Source organism: Callithrix jacchus, chromosome 14 (assembly GCF_049354715.1).
Source record: "Callithrix jacchus isolate 240 chromosome 14, calJac240_pri, whole genome shotgun sequence".
In the NCBI taxonomy this organism is placed as follows: domain Eukaryota; kingdom Metazoa; phylum Chordata; class Mammalia; order Primates; family Cebidae; genus Callithrix; species Callithrix jacchus.
Window position 1 is genome coordinate 110872118 of NC_133515.1, and position 18677 is coordinate 110890794.

Below are 18677 nucleotides of genomic sequence, written 5' to 3' on the forward strand. Positions count from 1 at the left end.
AGAGAATCCTTTCCCCATTGCTTGTTTTTGTCAGGTTTGTCAAATATCAGATGGTTGTAGATGTGTGGCATTGCCTCTGAGGCCTCTGTTCTGTTGCATGGGTCTATATCTCTGTTTTGGTACCAGTACCATGCTGTTTTAATTACTGTAGCCTTGTAGTATAGTTTGAAGTCAGGCAATATAATGCCTCCAGCTTTGTTCTTTTTGCTTAGAACTGACTTGGCTATGTCGGCTTTCTATTTTGGTTCCATATGAAGTTTAAGGTGTTTTTTCCAGTTCAGTGAAGAGTGTCATAGGTAGCTTGATCGGGATAGAACTGAATCTGTAAATTACTTAGGGCAGTATGGCCATTTTCACAATACTGATTCTTCCTAACCATGAGCATGGAATGTTTCTCCATCTGTTTGTGTCCTCTCTTATTTCCTTGAGCAGTTGTTTGTAGTTCTCCTTGAAGAGAGCCTTCATATCCTTTGTTAGTTGTATTCTTTGGTATTTTATTCTCTTTGTAGCAATTGTGAATGGCCGTTCATTCTTGATTTGGCTCTTTTCAGTTTGTTATTGGTGTATAGGAATGCTTGTGATTTCTGCACATTGAATTTGCTGAAGTTGCTTATCAGTTTCAGGAGATTTGGGGCTGAAATAGAGACACAAAAAGCTTGGGTCTTCTAAATATGCATTCATGTCATCCACAAATAGACAGTTTGACTTCCTCCTTTTCTAATTGAATACCCTTCATTCTTTTTCTTGCCTGACTGTTCTGGCTAGAACTTCCAGTACTATATTGAATAGGAGTGGTGAGAGAGGGCTTCCTTGTCTAGTGCCAGATTTCCAAGGAAATGCTTCCAGTTTTTGCCCATTCAGTATGACATCAGCTGTGGGTTTGTCATAGATAGCTTTTATTATTTTGAGTCACATTCTATTGATACCTAGTTTCTTGAGAGCTTTTATGATAAAGGGCTGAATTTTTTCAAAGGCCTTCTTTGCACCTATTGAGATAATCATGCGGGTTTTGTCTTTGGTTCTGTTTATGTGGTAAATTACGTTTATAGACTTGCGTATGTTGAACCAGCCTTGCATCTCCAGGATGAATCCTACTTGATCATGATGGATAAGCTTTTTGAGGTGCTGTTGCAATGGTTTGCCAGTATTTTACTGAAGATTTTTGCGCCTATGTTCACCATGGATATTGGCCTGAAGTTTTCTTGTTGAGTCTCTGTCAGGTTTGGTATCAGGATGATGTTGGCCTCATAAAATGATTTGGGAAAGATTCCCTCATTTTGGTTTGTTGGGAATAGTTTCTGAAGGAGTGGTACCAGTTCCTCTTTGTATCTCTGGTAGAATTCACTTGTGAACCCAACTGGACCTGGGCTTTTTTTTTTTTTTTGTTATTAGGCTATTAATTGCTGCCTCAACTTCAGCCCTTGTTATTAATCTATTCAGGGTTTCGACTTCTTCCTAGTTTGAGGCTTGGGAGGGTGCAAGTATGCAGAAATTTATCCATTTCTTCCAGGTTTACTGGTCTATGTGCATAGAGTTGTTTGTAGTAATCTCTGATGGTAGTTTGTATTTCTGTGGAATCTGTGGTGATATCCCCTTTATGGTTTTTTATTACATCTATTTGATTCTTCTCTCTTTTTTTAATAATCTGGCTAGTGGTCTATTTTGTTGATCTTTTTGAAAAATCAGCTCCTGGATTTACTGATTTTTTGAAGAGCTTTTTATGTCTCTATCTCCTTCAGTTCTGCTCTTAGTTATTTCTTGTCTTCTGCTAGCTTTTGAGTTTTGGATCTTGCTTCTCTAGCTCTTTCAATTTTGATGATAGGGTGTTGATTTTAGATCTTTCCTTGCTTCTCATGTTGGCATTTATTGCTGTAAATTTTCCTCTAGACACTGCTTTAAATGTGTCCCAGAGATTCTGGAACATTGTGTCTTCATTCTCATTGGTTTCAAATAACATCTTTACTTCTGCCTCCACTTCATTGTTCAGTTTCCACGAAGTTGTGTGGTTTTGAGTGAAGTTATTAATCCTGAGTTCTAATCTGATTGCACTGTGGTCTGAGAGACTGTTTATTATGCTTTCCATTCTTTTTCATTTGCTGAGAAGTGATTTACTTTCAATTATGCAGTCAACTTTAGAGTAGATGTGATGTGGTGCTGAGAAGAATGTACTTTCTGTGGATTTGGGGTGGAGAGTTCTGTAAATGTCTGTTAGGTTCCCTTGGTCCAGATCTGAGTTCAAGTCCTGGTTATCCTTGTTAATTTTCTGTCTGGTTGATCTGATATTGACAGTGGAGTGCTAAATACCCCCACTATTACTGTATGGGAGTCTGTCTCTTTGAAGGTCGTTAAGACCTTGCTTTATGTATCTGGGTGCTCCTATATTGGGTGTGTACATATTTAGGATCATTAGCTCTTCTTGTTGCATTAATCCTCTTACCATTATGTAAAGCCCTTCTTTGTCTCTTTTGATATTTATTGGTTTAAAGTCTATTTTTTCAGAGACTAGGATTGCAAGTCCTGCCTTTTCTTTTTTTTTTTTTTTTTCCTCTCCATTTGCTTGGTAAATCTTCCTCCATCCCTTCATTTTGAGCCTATGTGTGTCCTTGCATATGAGATGGGTTTCTTGGATACAGCACAGTGATGGATTTTGACTTTTTATCCAATTTACCAGTCTGTGTCTTTTGATAGGGGCATTTAGTCCATATACATTTAAGGTTAATATTGTTATATGTGAATTTAATCCTGCCATTTTGATACTAGCTGGTTGTTTTGCCAATTAGTTGATACAGTTTCTTCATTGTGTTGATGCTCTTTACCATTTGGTATGTTTTTGGAGTGGCTGGTACTGGTTGTTCCTTTCTATGTTTAGTGCTTCTTTCAGGAGCTCTTGAAAGGCAGGCCTGGTGGTGATGCAATCTCTGAGCAGTTGCTTTTCCAAAAAGGATTTTATTTCTCCTTTTCTTATGAAGCTTAGTTTGGCTGGATATGAGATTCTGGGTTGAAAATTCTTTTCTTTAAGATGTTGAATATTGGCCCCCACTCTCTTCTGGCTTGTAGGGTTTCTGCCAAGAGACCTGCTGTGAGTCTCATGGGCTTCCCTTTGTGGGTAACCCAACCTTTCTCTTTAGCTGCCATTAGCATTTTTCCCTTCATTTAAACCCTGGTGAAGCTGACAATTATGTTCCTTGGGGTTGCTCTTCTTGAGGAATATCTTTGTGGTGTTCTCTGTATTTCCTGGACTTGAATATTGGCCTGCCTTGCTAGATTGGGGAAATTTTCCTGAATAATATCCTGAAGAGTGTTTTCCAGCTTGGATTCATTGTGTCTGTCACATTCAGCTACACCTATCAAATGTAGATTAGGTCTTTTTACATAATCCCATATTTTTTGGAGGCTTTGTTCATTTCTTTTCACTCTTTTTTCTCTGATCTTGCCTTCTCATTTTATTTCACTGAGTTGATCTTCAATCTCTGATACCCTTTCTTCTGCTTGGTCAATTCAGCTATTGAAACTTGTGTATGCTTTGCAAAGTTCTCGTGTTGTTTTACAGCTCCATCAATTCGTTTATATTCTTTTCTAAGCTGTTTATTCTCATTAGCATTTCATCAAACCTTTTTTATAGGTTCTTAGTTTCTTTGTAATGGGTTAGAATGTGTTCTTTTAGCTGAGAGAAGTTTGTTATTACCCACTTTCTGAAGCTTGTTTCTGTCAATTCATCAGACTTATTCTCCATCCAGCCTTGTTCTCTTGTTGGTGAGGAGTTGTGATGCCTTGAAGGAGAGGCATTCTGGTTTTGGGTGTTTTCATCCTTTTTGTGCTGGTTTCTTCCCATCTTTGTGAATTTATCTACTTGTGGCCTTTGTAGTTGGTGACTTTCAGATAGAGTCTGAGTGGATATCCTTTTTGTTGATGATGAAATTATTTCTTTTTGTTTTTTAGTTTTTCTTCTAACAGTGAGGCTCCTCTGCTGTAGGACTGCTGGAGGTCCACTCCAGACCCTGCTTGCCTGGGGATCACATGCAGCAGCTGCAGAACTGTAAGGTTTGCTGCCAGTTTCTTCTTCTGTTATCTTGGTCCCAGAAGGATACTCACCAGATATCAGCCTGAGCTCTCCTTTATGAGGTGTCTCTTTGGATATACAAGTGCTGAGCTGTGAGCTCTGTTGTGCCATCCAGAGCTGCTGGGCAGGCACATTTAAGTCTGCTGCAGCAGAACTCATAATCGCCTTTTTTTCCCAGGTCCTCTGTCCTAGGAAGGTGGGGCTTTATTTACAAGTTCCTGATGTGCTGCTGCCTTTTTTCAGAGATGCCCTGCCCAGCAATGAGGTAGCCTAGTTACAGTCTGCCAGCAGAGGCATTGTTGACCTGCCATGGGCTCTGCCCAGCTGCTGTGTGAACTTCCTTGTGGTTTTGTTTATAGAGGTATCGTTGGAACTGCCTTGGTAATAGCAGTCTGCCTCAGTAATGGCGGACTGCCTCGGTAATGTCAGACTGCCTTGGTGATGGTGGACTGTCTCAGTAATGGCAGACTGTCTCGGTAATGGTGGACTGCCTTGGTAGTGGTAAACTGTCTCGGTAATAGCAGACTGCCTTGGTAGTGGTGGACTGTCTCGGTAAGGGCGGACTGCCTCGGTAATGGTGGACTGCCTCAGTAATGGTGGACTGCCTTGGTAATGGTGGACTGCCTCGGTAATGGCGGACACCCTTCCCCCCACAGAGCTGTACCATCCAGGTCCAGCTATGCTTGCTGTGAAATTCTCGATATAGAGCATTTCAGATTGCTATTTTTTGTGGGGGTGAAACCCACCAAGCCAGATCACCTGGCTCCCTGTTTCAGCCCCCTTTTTTTCAGATGAACGGGTGACTGTCTCCTCAGCATTCCAGGCACCAGTTGAAATGGCCACCCAGATTCATGTGAGTTTTTATACAGAGACCCACTGTGCCAGCTGAAACAGCCATGCTGGAAACTTGTGGTGCTTTTCCGCCTGGGGATATTCTGGTCTGTGGGCAGTAAAAAAAACTCATTTGGGGAAATGTGGTGATGACTCACCGTCTGTGTTTTAGCTGTGAACTGCACTACAGAGCTGTTCCTATTTGGCCATCTTGGATACTCCCCCCTGCCCCGAGATTGCATCTTATTGTAACTTTTGCTGGTAACCTAGCAGAAAGAGACCAAAAATGGAAGAATGCCAGAAAACTTAGCAATTAAGCCACATACGGAAAAAAATTGAATGTGCTCTCAACTATAGGACTTTTTAATGCAAACAGTCTACACCAGGCCACGGGGATGGCTTGCACCTGCCTTCTCACTGGTGTGCCCTCTTCTCTGAGGAAAGACCAAGTGGGTCACTGTGGTTCCTCCATCTAAGCTTGAGAATGTGTGGTCCAGTTCTAGGTTCTAAGGTGAGCTCTGTTAGGAAAGTCCACCTTAAAGAAGTTATTCATCTGCCCTGTGCTTTATGTTGGCTTCTTCATCAAACTTCAAAATATAAATAATCACATGTGGACTGCTTAATTATCTCACAGAGTGTATATGCGTGTGGAGCCCAGTGTAAAGAAAGTCTTAAGTAGGTTAAAAACTTTCTCTTTTTTTCTTCTATAGATGTGTGCATGCATGTATCCTGAACTTATTTATTCAACAAATACTTAGTGAGTATCTGCAATTTTCTAAGCACCAAGCCTACAGTTATATTCACTCTCATGGAAGAAACAGAAAATGGTGGGAACATAGTCATTAATCAGATAATTACAGTAGTGCAGTCATAATTACAAAAAGAGTTGGATATTCCAAAAGAAAGGAACCCAGGTCTCCAGGAGTGCACAGGAGAGGAAGCAGGCTGAGGCTGGGAAGTACGGGAAGGTGTCCCAGAGAAGGGCACACTTGAGCTGAGTTCTGATGACTGAACTGCACTGACTGAAGATGGAACAACCAGCAGTGCAGTGAAGGGAAGGGAGGGCAGCCAGGCACAGGGACGAAAGGAGCTAACGTGTCCATCCAAGCTGGAGAGAGTAGGACCATGCCAGGGACCTGGATAGGGGAATATGCACAGTGGAGGAGAGAATGAGTGGAGAGTGGCAGGAATCAAAGATGGACAGGCAGGCAGAGACCTGGTTCACCCTGCCTCGGAGCTTGGAAAGGGTTTTGATCTTCATAGAAGATATGAGAGTTGATGTCAAATGTACTAACTACTTTTACACTCACACTCAAAGAGTGCAAATAATCATTATTCATATTGATCAGAATCATAGATCTGGAAAAGATGTAACAAAACATTCAGTGCAGATAACTCACTGCACAGCTGAGGTAATTAAGCAATTATTACCTCACATTATCTCAGCAGCTGGCAGAATCCAGGCTTTCCGGGTTCCCATTGAATGCCCTATCTGACTTGTAGGCACCTTTTCTCTTAGAATTTCCTATGACATTAGGGGGATTAAACCTTATTTATATGACAAACCTCATTTTTAATTTAATTATTCATTTATTTAATAAATATTTATTGAGCATGTATGTACCAGTCTCTGTGCTTAATAAATTATTAAATTTTAATTATGGTGTGCATGGACAAGTGCCACGGATATGAAAGAGCATAATACTCCCACTTATGTTCTCATTTATGACCAGAATTGATATTAGACTGTCATGAAATTACTGATTATAGCCCAGTTCTGCCAATTATTGCAGTGCCATTGAATTATCTCTATAGAAGGAAAATATTTTATAAAATCCAGACCTAAAGAATACTTAAAGATCTTTTGTAAAGGGATTTTCCTTATTCACTATAAAAGCAATATTTGTTCATTATAAAAGTTAATATGAAAATACAAAGAATAAAAAAACCCTCAATTCCACTACAAAAAAAAAGGTAAGCATTAACTATATATCAGTACATTAGCCCAGATTTTTATCTCCTGTGGGTAAGTTTATTCAGATGATATCTTGAGGTTTCTCTGGCTTGTTTAATTTAATATTTTCACAACAGTATTTTCTAACATCATTAAAAACTCACTGTAAACTTCATTTGATTTCCCAAATATAAATCAAATAAAACGATTAAATTTCCCTGGATTTTTTTACCATCATAAATTGTACAGCAAAAAGTGCTTTGTTGATGTAAATGTTGTGCCAAACGCAGTAGCCATTTGCATTTATTCTGTGTTCACTACATGCTTTGCACGCATAACCTTAATTAATCTCCAGAGTAATGCTTTTAGGTAAAAGCTGTTATTATCTATATTCTATAAATAAGGAAGCTAACTAGGGGAGATGGCTAGGAGGATTGAACACCTGTTAGATGTGCAGTTTCGTGCTACAGGCTTTGTATGCTTTCATCTGTTCCGTGAGGTCACCTTTATTGTACTTCCCATTTTACAGACGCGGTGACTGAGGCAGGGGCTCAGTAGGGAACATCCCCAGTGATGCATGCCACACATGTCTGTGCTGTGATTTGAATGGCAGGCTGGCTTTGCAGCGTGGCTCTTTAGCAGTCCTAGGCATGCACAGCCAGTAAATTGGAGGAATTTACAATTATCCCCTCAGGATGTGTTCCCAGAAGTCAAATTACTACTCTTGAAACATTTCTCTAAGCTGCTTTACAACCATTTACCAAGTTACACTCCAATGAGGAAAGTGAGAAAGTGCCCATGGACACAGGGCCTGTCCATTTGTTTTTAATCTTGCAGGCATGAAAGAGGTCTATTCTTAAAAGTTTAGAGCTGAGCAAAGTAACTCATATACCGCTTGATTTCTGTTTTACATTGAACCATGGCATGCTCTGCTTCTGGTACAGTCACTGTCACCGAGCCTCCCCTCCTCCGGTGATGTGGCTGCTGGGGACCTCACAGAGGTGACCCTTGGACATACAGGCACCTATGTCAGGGCTGTCACTCAGCAAGGGAAGAAAATAAAAGGAGAATCCAGTGAAGGGAAAGGAAAAAAAAGGCGGAAGGAAACACAAGAAGTTCCCCTTACCAGGAGGAAAAATAAGTAAACCTCATGGCTGAATGTCAGAAATAGACACTAGGCATTTATAATTTGGGAATCATGAATTAGTGTGCCGTGGTAAGTGCCTGCTGCTGAGCTGCTGGGCGCAGCCTCATGCGTGCTGGGGGAAGCCATGTGTGACACCTTCCCAGCTCCCAGCCAGGGCAGGGAGAGGTGAGCTAAGTTATAGGCTATTCAAAAGACACAGCTCTGTAGCTCCCTACAGATGCCCTGAGTCAGTGTGGAGTTTATTTGCCTTTGGGAAAAGGTGACATGAATATTTAAATAGAGAAAAAGTGAGAAGAGGTTCACAAATCAGCTAACTTTGGGTTTTCAGGACGACAAGCAGAACTCACAAACCACTTGACTGATTTCGGCGTGAGTGAAGCAGAAGCATATAGGTCAAATTTCTCTTAAACTGCACATGCAGTTCGAAAATCCCAAGTACAAACTGCCTTGGCCATAAGTCATTTATTTTTATTTTGAATTCAAAAATCAATGTGTGCTTCATGGCAGCCTCTGGGTAAAGATACAACAACATAAATATAATTAACGAGCAATGAGCAGCAGAACCCTCTAGACTCAAACCTCATCTCCCTCATTCTTGTCATTTATTTGTTGAAATATCAACTTCCCATAAAGATGGAATAGCCTTAAACCCCAGTTTTCTTGTTGAGAAAAGCACTAACCTTACAAGCATGTGGTGAAACCAGAGATAATATTTACAGAACACTCTGACCACCTAATATGCTATGCTGGCAGCAAATATAATTGTGAACTTTCTCTCTCAGATCATTTAAACCTGTTGACAATAGCAAAGACTTGGAACCAACCCAAATGCCCATCAATGACAGATTGGATACAAAAAATGTGGCACATATACACCATGGAATACTATGCAGCCATAAAAAAGGATAAGTTCATGTCCTTTGCAGGGACATGGATGAAACTGGAAACCATTGTTATCAGCAACCTGACACAAGAACAGAAAACCAAACACCACATGTTCTCACTCATAAATGGCTGTTGAACAGTGAGAACACATGGACACAGGGAGGGAAACATCACACACCAGGCCTGGGGGCTGGGGGGCTAGGGGAGGAATGGCAGGGGGTGAGGAGATTGGGAAGTGATAGCATTAGGAAAAATACCTAATGTAGATGATGGGGTGATGGATGCAGCAAACCACCACCATTGCACGTGTACACCTGTGTAAAAAACCTGCATGATCTGCACATGTACCCCAGAACTTAAAGTATAATAAAATAACTTTAAAAAAAAAAAAAAACCTGCCTGCATAATACCAAGATCTAAAAATGCAATGAATCACTTTTTTAAAAAGTGAAAGACTTTAAGAGATTAAACTGACAAGAATTCTGTCAACTGGGCATATGGCATTGTTTCTAGGCACTGTATAGAAGTTTGCTGGAAATAACATTGCCATAGTGACTGTGTAAAGGTATCACACACTTCAGCTGCATCTTCCAGTGGCCGAAGATGGTCAATGGTTGCAACACTTTGGAGGTGTGTGAGATTGTCCAGGTGCTCCAGGGCAGTGGATCTCACACTTGAGCAAGCATCAGCATCCCCTGAAGGCTGTTCAAATGCAGAGCCCCACATCCAGGGTTCTGGTTGAGTAGCTCTGGAGTAGAGCCTGAGAATGTAAGTTTCTAGCCAATTTTAAGGTCATGCAGATGCTGTTGTCCTAGGTACTACACTTTGTTGTTGTTGTTGTTTTTGAGACAGAGTCTCACTCTGTCACCCAGGCTGGCATGCAGTGGCACTATCTTGGCTCACTGCAGCCTCCACCTCCCAGGTTCAAGTGATTCTCCTGCCTCAGTCTCCTAAGTAGCTGGGATTACAGGCACTCACCACCACACTCGGCTAATTTTTGTATTTTTAGTAGAGATGGATTTCACCATGCTGGCCAGGCTGGTCTTGAACTCCTGACCTCTGGGGATCTGACCATCTCAGGCTCCTAGAGTGCTGGGATTGCAGGCACAAGTCATCACACCCACCCCCAGGTACTATACTCTGAAATTCCCTCTTCTACCAAATGCACATTCTTTTTTTTTTTTTTTTTTTTTTTTTGAGACGGAGTTTCACTCTTGTTACCCAGGCTGGAGTGCAGTGGCACGATCTCGGCTCACTGCAACCTCCGCCTCCTGGGTTCAGGCAATTCTCCTGCCTCAGCCTCCCGAGTAGCTAAGATTACAGACACACACCACCATGCCAGCTAATTTTTTGTATTTTTAGTAGAGACAGGGTCTCACCATGTTGACCAGGATGGTCTCGACCTCTTGACCTCGTGGTCCACCCGCCTCGGCCTCCCAAAGTGCTGGGATTACAGGCTTGAGCCACCACGCCCGGCCCCCAAATGCACATTCTTAATGATGTTGTCTAAGTCCATTAGGGCTACCATAAGAAAATACCTTAGACCACGTGACTTATAAACAACAGAAATTTATTTCTCCCTGTTCTGGAGCCTGGGAAGTTCAGGATCAAGCCACCAACAAACTAGATGTCTGGTGAGGATCCAGTTTCTCCTTAATAGATGACACTCTCTCACTATGTCTTCACATGGTAGGAGGACAAACAGGTTCCCCTGGGCCTCTTGTACAAGGGCATTAATCTCAATAATGAAGGCCCTAACCTAAAGGTCCCTCTTCTTAACACTAATGCATTGGAAATTAGGTTTCAACACAGGAGTCTCGAGAGACACAGACATTCTGATCATAGCAGATAGGAATAGATCCCGTTTCCACTTCTCTTTATAATCAATCAGTAAATTGTTGCTCCCTCTAACAGAAGCCGCTTAGAGAAGTCTCAGGCTGCAGAAAGGAAGCATGCATGGCCAAAGGTGGACATTAGGTATGTGGGCACATGACTTGGCCACCGGGTCCCCTCATCACTCAGCTGACAGCACTCCCTACCGTGGGGCTTTTAACTTCTTTAAGTCTTAATTAACGCTTTTGTTCCTTGTCTTAATCTTACATTGCTTATTCCTCGTTTCGCACACAAGCCCCACAAAGTTGAGATTATTAACCCATCTGACAGATACAGCCCCTTAAGCAATTTAACCACGTTTACCCAGCTGGTGTCAGACACTAAGTGTCAGAGCTGGGATTGAGATTTGAAACCGCATCAGTTTGACCCAGTGAATTTGTCTATACCCTTATACTACATAATACTATATATAGTATCATATATGTACTATGTATTATGTACATATAAATATAGTAGTACTATATATAGGAAACTATATATATTTATACACACACACACACACACATATAATTATACATACATCGTTTAGATTTATGTTTATTTGATGCCCCTACTACTGTGGAGATCCTGAAGGTCATACCTCTATTCTGTATCGCTAGCTCCTTGCTCAATTCTGGGTACATAACAGGTGCTCCTTCATTCAGTATTTCTGAATTCCTTCTATGTGCCAGATACCACCTTAATAAAACCAGAGGACAAAAGAAACTTAGGTCACTACTCTGTGAAAGACTGACAACAGACATAATAGCAAAGTCATACGTCATCTTAGCAGATGAAAGTGCTGTGTACAAAAATTAGAGCACAGTAAGAGGGGCCTGAATGGACAAATGAGTGGATGAATTATTAATTCCCAGAAAATACACTTTCTGAACAGTAGTGCCCCTTTTATACTTCTATGTTAAAGACACTCGGATTAGGTTACAAAATGAGTTTCCCTTCTGCCTATGAAAACACAGCTTGAGAATTTCTCTCAAGTCACTTTCAGTAATTTCTTCCGTGTTTTCAGTTCTGCTCTGTCTCTATCTTATTTTTGTTATGTGCCAAGTGTTATTTTTAAAATTTTCCCTTAGGCTAACTTCCTCTTTCATATGTCCAAGATTTCAGCAAACATTTCCTTTTCCCCTATCTTGCCTTCCAACTCCTTTCATCCAAAACAATCTTACTGTTTCTTCTAGACTGCCTAAGATCTCCGTACAGGTTGACTAAAGCAATTACTCTTTCCATCACACCTCTGGGAATGTGGCGTGTTATTGTTAATGGTACATGTGACAACTCTCACGTGAACAGAGGCTTTTTAGGAAACAACAAGGATGTAAAGGACAAAGAAGTTGATTCTGGAGAAAATCATGAGAATCTGCAAATTCCGTCTTTTAAAGGGTCAGCTTCACCTGTTATCATCGGAGTTAATAGAGAAATGGGCATCAACAAGTGAGCGAGCTCAAAAAGCAACATGGAAATCACCGTGGTGACTCAGGCCTGGTCGGCCACATCAGGTCTGTGTACAGATCAGCACTCTTGAGGGTGTTTTTTTCTCATCAGGAAGCTTCTTTATGGAGGTGGGAAAGCTCTTACACATATTTTACTCCTTTCTTTTCCCTTGAGGGTGTTTTTTTCTAATCAGGAAGCTTCTTTATGGAGGTGAGGAAGCTCTTGTATATAATAGTTTTCTCCTTTCCACGATGTCATGTATTTTTCTAACGGGCTGAAATATGTTGGATACAGCTCAGATGACATGCATGGGCTCCTGGGCTGTGAAAACCATTTTTCAGAGGGCCATGAACTCCAATGGCTCTGAGTTAAGGGTAAAATCCAACTACAGAGGAGTGACGTTTTCTCGACAAGAAAGGAGTTGGATGGGCAGTCTCTGCCTCGTGTCATCCACAGATTGGATGGGGACGCTAGTGAATTGGGGCTGAGTGGGAAGAACTGGCTTCCCAAGCCCCAACTCAAAACTGCCAATTAAGGAAGCACCTCTGCACAAGAGGCTCTTTTTACTAAAGGAAGTGAATACAGACTAGCAACATCGACCTTGCTGGGGAGCAGCAGGAAAGATGATCCAAAAGACCAATGCACAGAGAAACCCTTTTTTTTTTTTTTTTTTAGAAAAACAGAAGAAACAGAATATTATTTGGTAACAGCTGCCAAGAATTACAAGACTCAGAAGAAATTAGGAGGCAGCAGCTGTAAATGCACAGCATGAAAGGAAATGCATCTCACAGTTTTAAGGGGAAATGGGGCCTGCTCCACTCAAAGACCAACAGTAAAATTCATTTGAAGCCATGGGGCATCCCTGGGAGGACTGAGGGGAGCTTCACAGGCTCTTTCACGTCAGTCAGGGAAAAATATATACTTGATAAAATGTTTTTCTCAAATTAGTTAAAACGTGGCTAAGTATCAATTTTATAAACGTATCAACTTTTGGGGCATCAAAAATTGCTTTATGACTCATGCATTAATTTAATAAACTGTCAATAAGAACATACCTTGTGATGTGCCAGTTGCTAGATACTGAAAAGCCCGTAAGAAGTGGCTTTTGTTCTTGTACTCTAAGAGCTCACTGCCTTGTAAAGATTAAAGTATTTAAATTATTCCATCATGTATCTCTTGAGTTTCCCAATTAATCAGTTAAAACAGGGAGCCCGAGTTTCTTGGGCAGTATAATCAGCCTCTTTGGAGAGGCACATTATACAGTAGTAACACCATGGATTTGAATTCTCTCTGCCACACAGTGGTTGACCCTTAGCAGAGTTTCTTAACCTCAGTACTGTTGACATTTGGGGGTAGATATGGAGGCACAGGACTTCCCTGTCACAGGTGCCATCCTGTGCACTGTAGGGTTCAGGGCATCCCTGGCCTCTACCCCCTAGATGCCAGGAGTGCCTCCCATTTTTGACAACCAAAATTGTCTCCAAACTATGTCAAATGGCCCCACATTAACTGCACTAGTGCATAATTTTTTAAAAAAAAATCAAGTTAACATTGCTTCCTTTTACTTTCCATGGCCCTCTGTAAAAAGAGGAGTTTGAAGTGAATTATGACAGTAGTCCATGGTTTGGGACCTTTAAAGGGAGTGTGTTTTAGGGGAACACTCATTCTTTAGATTCCATCCCAATTCCATCCATTTCTGCTTGTTAGCTTTGGGTAAATTCCTTACTCTCACTGAGGCTTGGACTCCTGTGCAAATGCAGGAATGGCATGGGACTTAAAAGATGCATGTCATAGTGCCCAGCACACAGGAGATGCTCCTCAATTCAGGACTAAGCTCTTGCAGCAATTCTCAAACACTGCTCTTTTATCTAATCTGATGATTGCACATTCCTGTGGATAAATTTATCAGTAAGGAAGACAAACCAGCTGTTCTGACAGTCTCAAAATGTCAAAATGAATAACAGAATTAAAGTTTTCTCTTGCTATTCCCAGTCTGGTAGAGACGTTCCTCACAGTCTCTGCTCCAGAGAGCATGAGGAATCCAAGCTCCCTCCATTGCTAACATGGCCGTTCATGGTCTCTAAGCCACCACACGTGGGCCAGGTGCACAGACACGCCACTGTGGCCTGGAGGGGACACATTCATCCCAGCAGCCAGGAGAGCCACACGATGCCACCTGCACACAGGAAGCCTGTGGAGGGCAAATAGTTCTCTCTGCCAGTTAGGCACTAAAAATAAAGATTAAATTAACATGCTGGCTTTGATACAAACACTTTATAGTATAAAGGGAAACAGAAGCAGAAACAACCTAAGATACCAACGTTAAGTGACATATAAGCTTCCACTTATATTGTCAAATAAGATTGAATTATAAGCCCCTTCAGAGAAAATTGAAAATGCACTCCCAGCAACTCTAGAGCAGGCAGGCAAGTGCTCAGAGGGTTTTCCAAGAAAGCCCGAGGTAACATCTACGGAAGCTTCCTCTGCCCTCCAGTAAAGCTTCTCAAGACAGCTGATCTCATCTTTGATCACTCTAGAATGTTAAACCTACATTCACATTGGGATCATCTTTAGTAAGAAACTGATGTGAATATTAGAAAATAGAAATAAAAATACATAACTCCTAATTTGCTTTAGGGATGTGTATAAATGATTAGATCTATTACGTACCTTTTTTAGAAATGAAGGTTACGAAATGCCACAGATAAAATAATTTTAGTGACTGTATCAGTTTTCTACACTTCCATGACCAAATACCACAAACTCAGTGGCTTCAAAGAACACAAATGTATTATTTTACAGTTTGAAAGATCAGGAGTCTGAAGTGGGTTTTCTATACTAAAAGCAAAGTACCAGCTCAGCTGCATTCTCTCCAGAGGCTCCAGGAAGGAATTCACTTCTGTGCCCTTTCCAGCTTCCAGAGGCTGCTCACACTGCCTGGCTCATGGTCCCTTCCTCCATCACCAAAGCCAGAAGGATGAGTCTCTTTCTGATTCAGCCTCTCTCTGCTTCTACTGTCACCTAGGCTTCTCCCCACATGACCTTCTGCATCCTCTTAGGAGGGCCCTTGTGATTACATTGGTTGCCTCTAGAAAGTCCAGAAGCATCCCTTATCTCAAGATCCTAAGCTGAGTCCTATCTGGAAAGGCCCTTTTACCATGTAAGTAAGATAACATTTCCATGGATTCTGGGATTTAGATGTGGGCACCTTTGCAGGTCCACTACTCGGCCTACAGCAGTGAGTCATGTGCAGAATGTCATTACTGCTGCAGCTTAATATTTGTATGTTAAGCATAGACACATTGCAGATTTCCTCCTCGAGTTAAAGAGTAAATGATGACAATGTTTATGATGATGCTGGACCCCATACCTTCAAAATAGTGGAATATGAAGAACTTAAGCTTCACAACATTTCAGAAGAGCCCAGCTGCAAGCAGTCATGGCGAGTGGGTTGGCTTCAGAGAGAATCATCAAACCTAGACGAGATATTTAAGAGGCAATAATAACTGGAGGATTTTTCCAAGACATCCAAAGACAGCATCTAAAGGGTAGGATTCCATGCCTGAAACACAGGAAAGCAATGGAAAGCTTCATGAGTTTGCAGCTTTTTGCTAAAGAGCATTATCCATCCACGTGTGGGTCTGGACAGAGCATATAGAAAGTTAGGGTAAAATCCTGAAGGAGAGGGAGCCCAGAAGAGGATGCACTAAAACATGCATGTAAATTCCACCCGACTTATTGGTGGGCTGCTAAATACACAGTGGCAGTGGGAGATGCCCCATGGAGCCCAACAAAAAAATGAAGCAGCGAGAAACTGAAGAACTAAGAGTCCATTTCAGCTACTGACGTCTGCAGAGGAGACACAGGATGGAGTCTGGGTTCAGAGGAGCTCACTGCCTCCTAAAACAAGCTCAGCACACTTGAAGGGAACGAAAACTCAGCGTCTCCATACTGTATCATGGGCATTCAAATTACAATCCAAAATCACTGGGCATAGTAAGAAGCAAGAAAATGGGACCAAAAATCAAGCAAAATAAGTCAATAGAAATTAAACCCAAAAGTTTGCAGATGTTGAAATGAGCAAAGTCTGTAGAGCAGGTATTATAAATATGTTTTAAGGATTTCTAGGAAAATCTACAGAATGAATGGAAGAGGGAAAATGGAATCTCATGTGAAAAGCACAATAGCTGATATGATATTTTTAATGGGTAGGCTTAACCACAGACTGACAGAAAAAAATAAGTAAACTTGAAGATTGAACAGGAATAATACATTTTGAAGGAGACAGAGAATCAAGGCTATATTAACACAACAAAAGATAATCATAGTCTTAGTAAACCGTGGGAAATGTCAAGCAGCCTAACATATGTGCTGCTGCCACCCAAGAAGGAGAAGACAGATATCAAGGGTAAGAAAATAAAATATGTACAGAAACAGTGGCTGGAAAAAACTCCCAATATAGTGATAAGCAGAACCCAGTGAGTCCAAAAACTCATTGAAACCTAAGTGAAACAAGAAGAAAACCACAACAGTGTCCACCATAATTATTGCTAAACTATAAATTCGCTAAAGCCAAAGTTAAAAAGAAGATCTTATGTGTACCCACAGAGAAACAACACTTCTCACTTAGAGAAGGAAATGAGAGGAGTATCACACGACTTCTCATTATAAATGATGTAAGGCACAAGACAATGAAACACAGTTTTAAGGGCTAAAATAAATCTACAGCTAATGAAAAATATCCTGGAAAATGAGGTTGAAAAAGACATATCGGATTTTTTAAAACTGAGATTGTTCACCAATAAACCTGAACTTAAAAAACTGCTAAAAGGGGCCAGGCTCGGTGGCTCACACCTGTAATCCCAGCACTTTGGGAGGCTGAGGCGGGTGGACCACGAGGTCAAGAGATCGAGACCATCCTGGTCAACATTGTGAAACCCCATCTCTACTAAAGATACAAAAAATTAGCTGGGCATGGTGGCACGTGCCTGTAATCCCAGCTACTTGAGAGGCTGAGACAGGAGAATTGCCTGAACCCAGGAGGCAGAGGTTGTGGTGAGCCAAGATCACGCCATTGCACTCCAGCCTGGGTAACAAGAGTGAAACTCCGTCTCAAAAGAAAAAAAAAAACCTGCTAAAAGGAAGTCCTTCTAGCCTAAAAGAAATGACATCAGGGCTAGACATGGTGGCTCATACCTATAATCCCAGCACTTTGAGAGGCTGAGGTGGATGGATCACCTGAGGTCAAAAGTTCAAGATCAGCCTGGCCAACATGGCGAAATCTTGTCTCTACTAAAAATATAAAAGTTATCCAGGTGTCGTGGCAGGTGCATGTAATCCCAGCTACTTGGGAGGCTGAGGCAGGAGATTCTCTTGAACCCAGGAGGTGGAGGTTGTGGTAAGCCAAGATGGTGCCATTCCACTCCAGCCTGGGCAACAAGAGCGAAACTGCATAAAAAAAGAAGAGGGGAGGGCAGGGGAGGAGAGGGGAGGGGAGAAGAGGGGAGGTGAGAAGAGGGGAGGGGAGGAGAGGAGAGCGGTCTGAATAAAGGAATAAAGAATTCCAGAATTGGGCCGGGCTCGGTGGCTCACGCCTGTAATCCCAGCACTTTGGGAGGCCGAGGCAGGTGGATCACGAGGTCAAGAGATCGAGACCATACTGGACAGCATGGTGAAACCCCGTCTCTACTAAAAATACAAAAAATTAGCTGGGCACTGTGGCGCATGCCTGTAATCCCAGCTACTCAGGAGGCTGAGGCAGGAGAATTGCCTGAACCCAGGCGGAGGTTGCAGTGAGCTGAGATCACGCCATTGCACTCCAGCCTGGGTAACAAGAGCGAAACTCCATCTCAAAAAAAAAAAAAAGAATACCAGAATTGGAAAAATTGCAAATAGCTTTCTTCTTTCTGTAATTTATTTAGAAGGCATATTACTGTCTAAAGCAATACTTATAACAATGTATTTGGGGTTAATGTTTGTACAGATTATATATATACACACACATAAAATATATATATACACACACAATATCAACACAAAGGCTGTATTGGCCATGGCTGACCACTGCAATAAATCAAGAAAAGGGAGTAGCATATGGAGAGAGAGAAGCCCAACGGTCTTTATTTATCACTATTATGCTTGTCTACATAGAAATCTTAAAAATGTGTTTTCCTACTCAGTATGGTATTTAAAAGGAATTGATGTTAAACATTTCAGAAACCACTCCATATAACTGCAGATGTTCTACATTTTTCTGGTCATGGTCCATGGAGGTCAAGCCTTTTTGTCAGACCGTGTCTTTCCCAAATGACTTTATAAAATCTGCTCACAAGGGGAAGAGTTTGCAGCAACTAGACATTTGCTCTGTTTAGTCTAAAGCAAAGCTCCTCCCACTACCAGAAGAGAGGGTCACTGGTATCCACGATCTGATAGTAACCATTTGACATGACAGCTTGCAACATATAGGTGAATGGGATCAG

At 41.6% G+C, this 18677-nt stretch overlaps 1 long non-coding RNA gene across 1 annotated transcript in view; it reads right to left on the reverse strand.

Annotated features, from left to right (window-relative positions):
* Nucleotides 1–18677, reverse strand: part of LOC118147418 (uncharacterized) — a 308430-nt gene that overhangs the window by 35857 nt on the left and 253896 nt on the right. Inside the window, exons 2-3 of the long non-coding RNA XR_004733848.3 lie at nt 15569–15760; nt 11351–11448 (exon numbers count right to left, since the gene is read on the reverse strand). This is a non-coding gene — a long non-coding RNA (uncharacterized LOC118147418). The remainder of the gene's footprint in view (nt 1–11350; nt 11449–15568; nt 15761–18677) is intronic.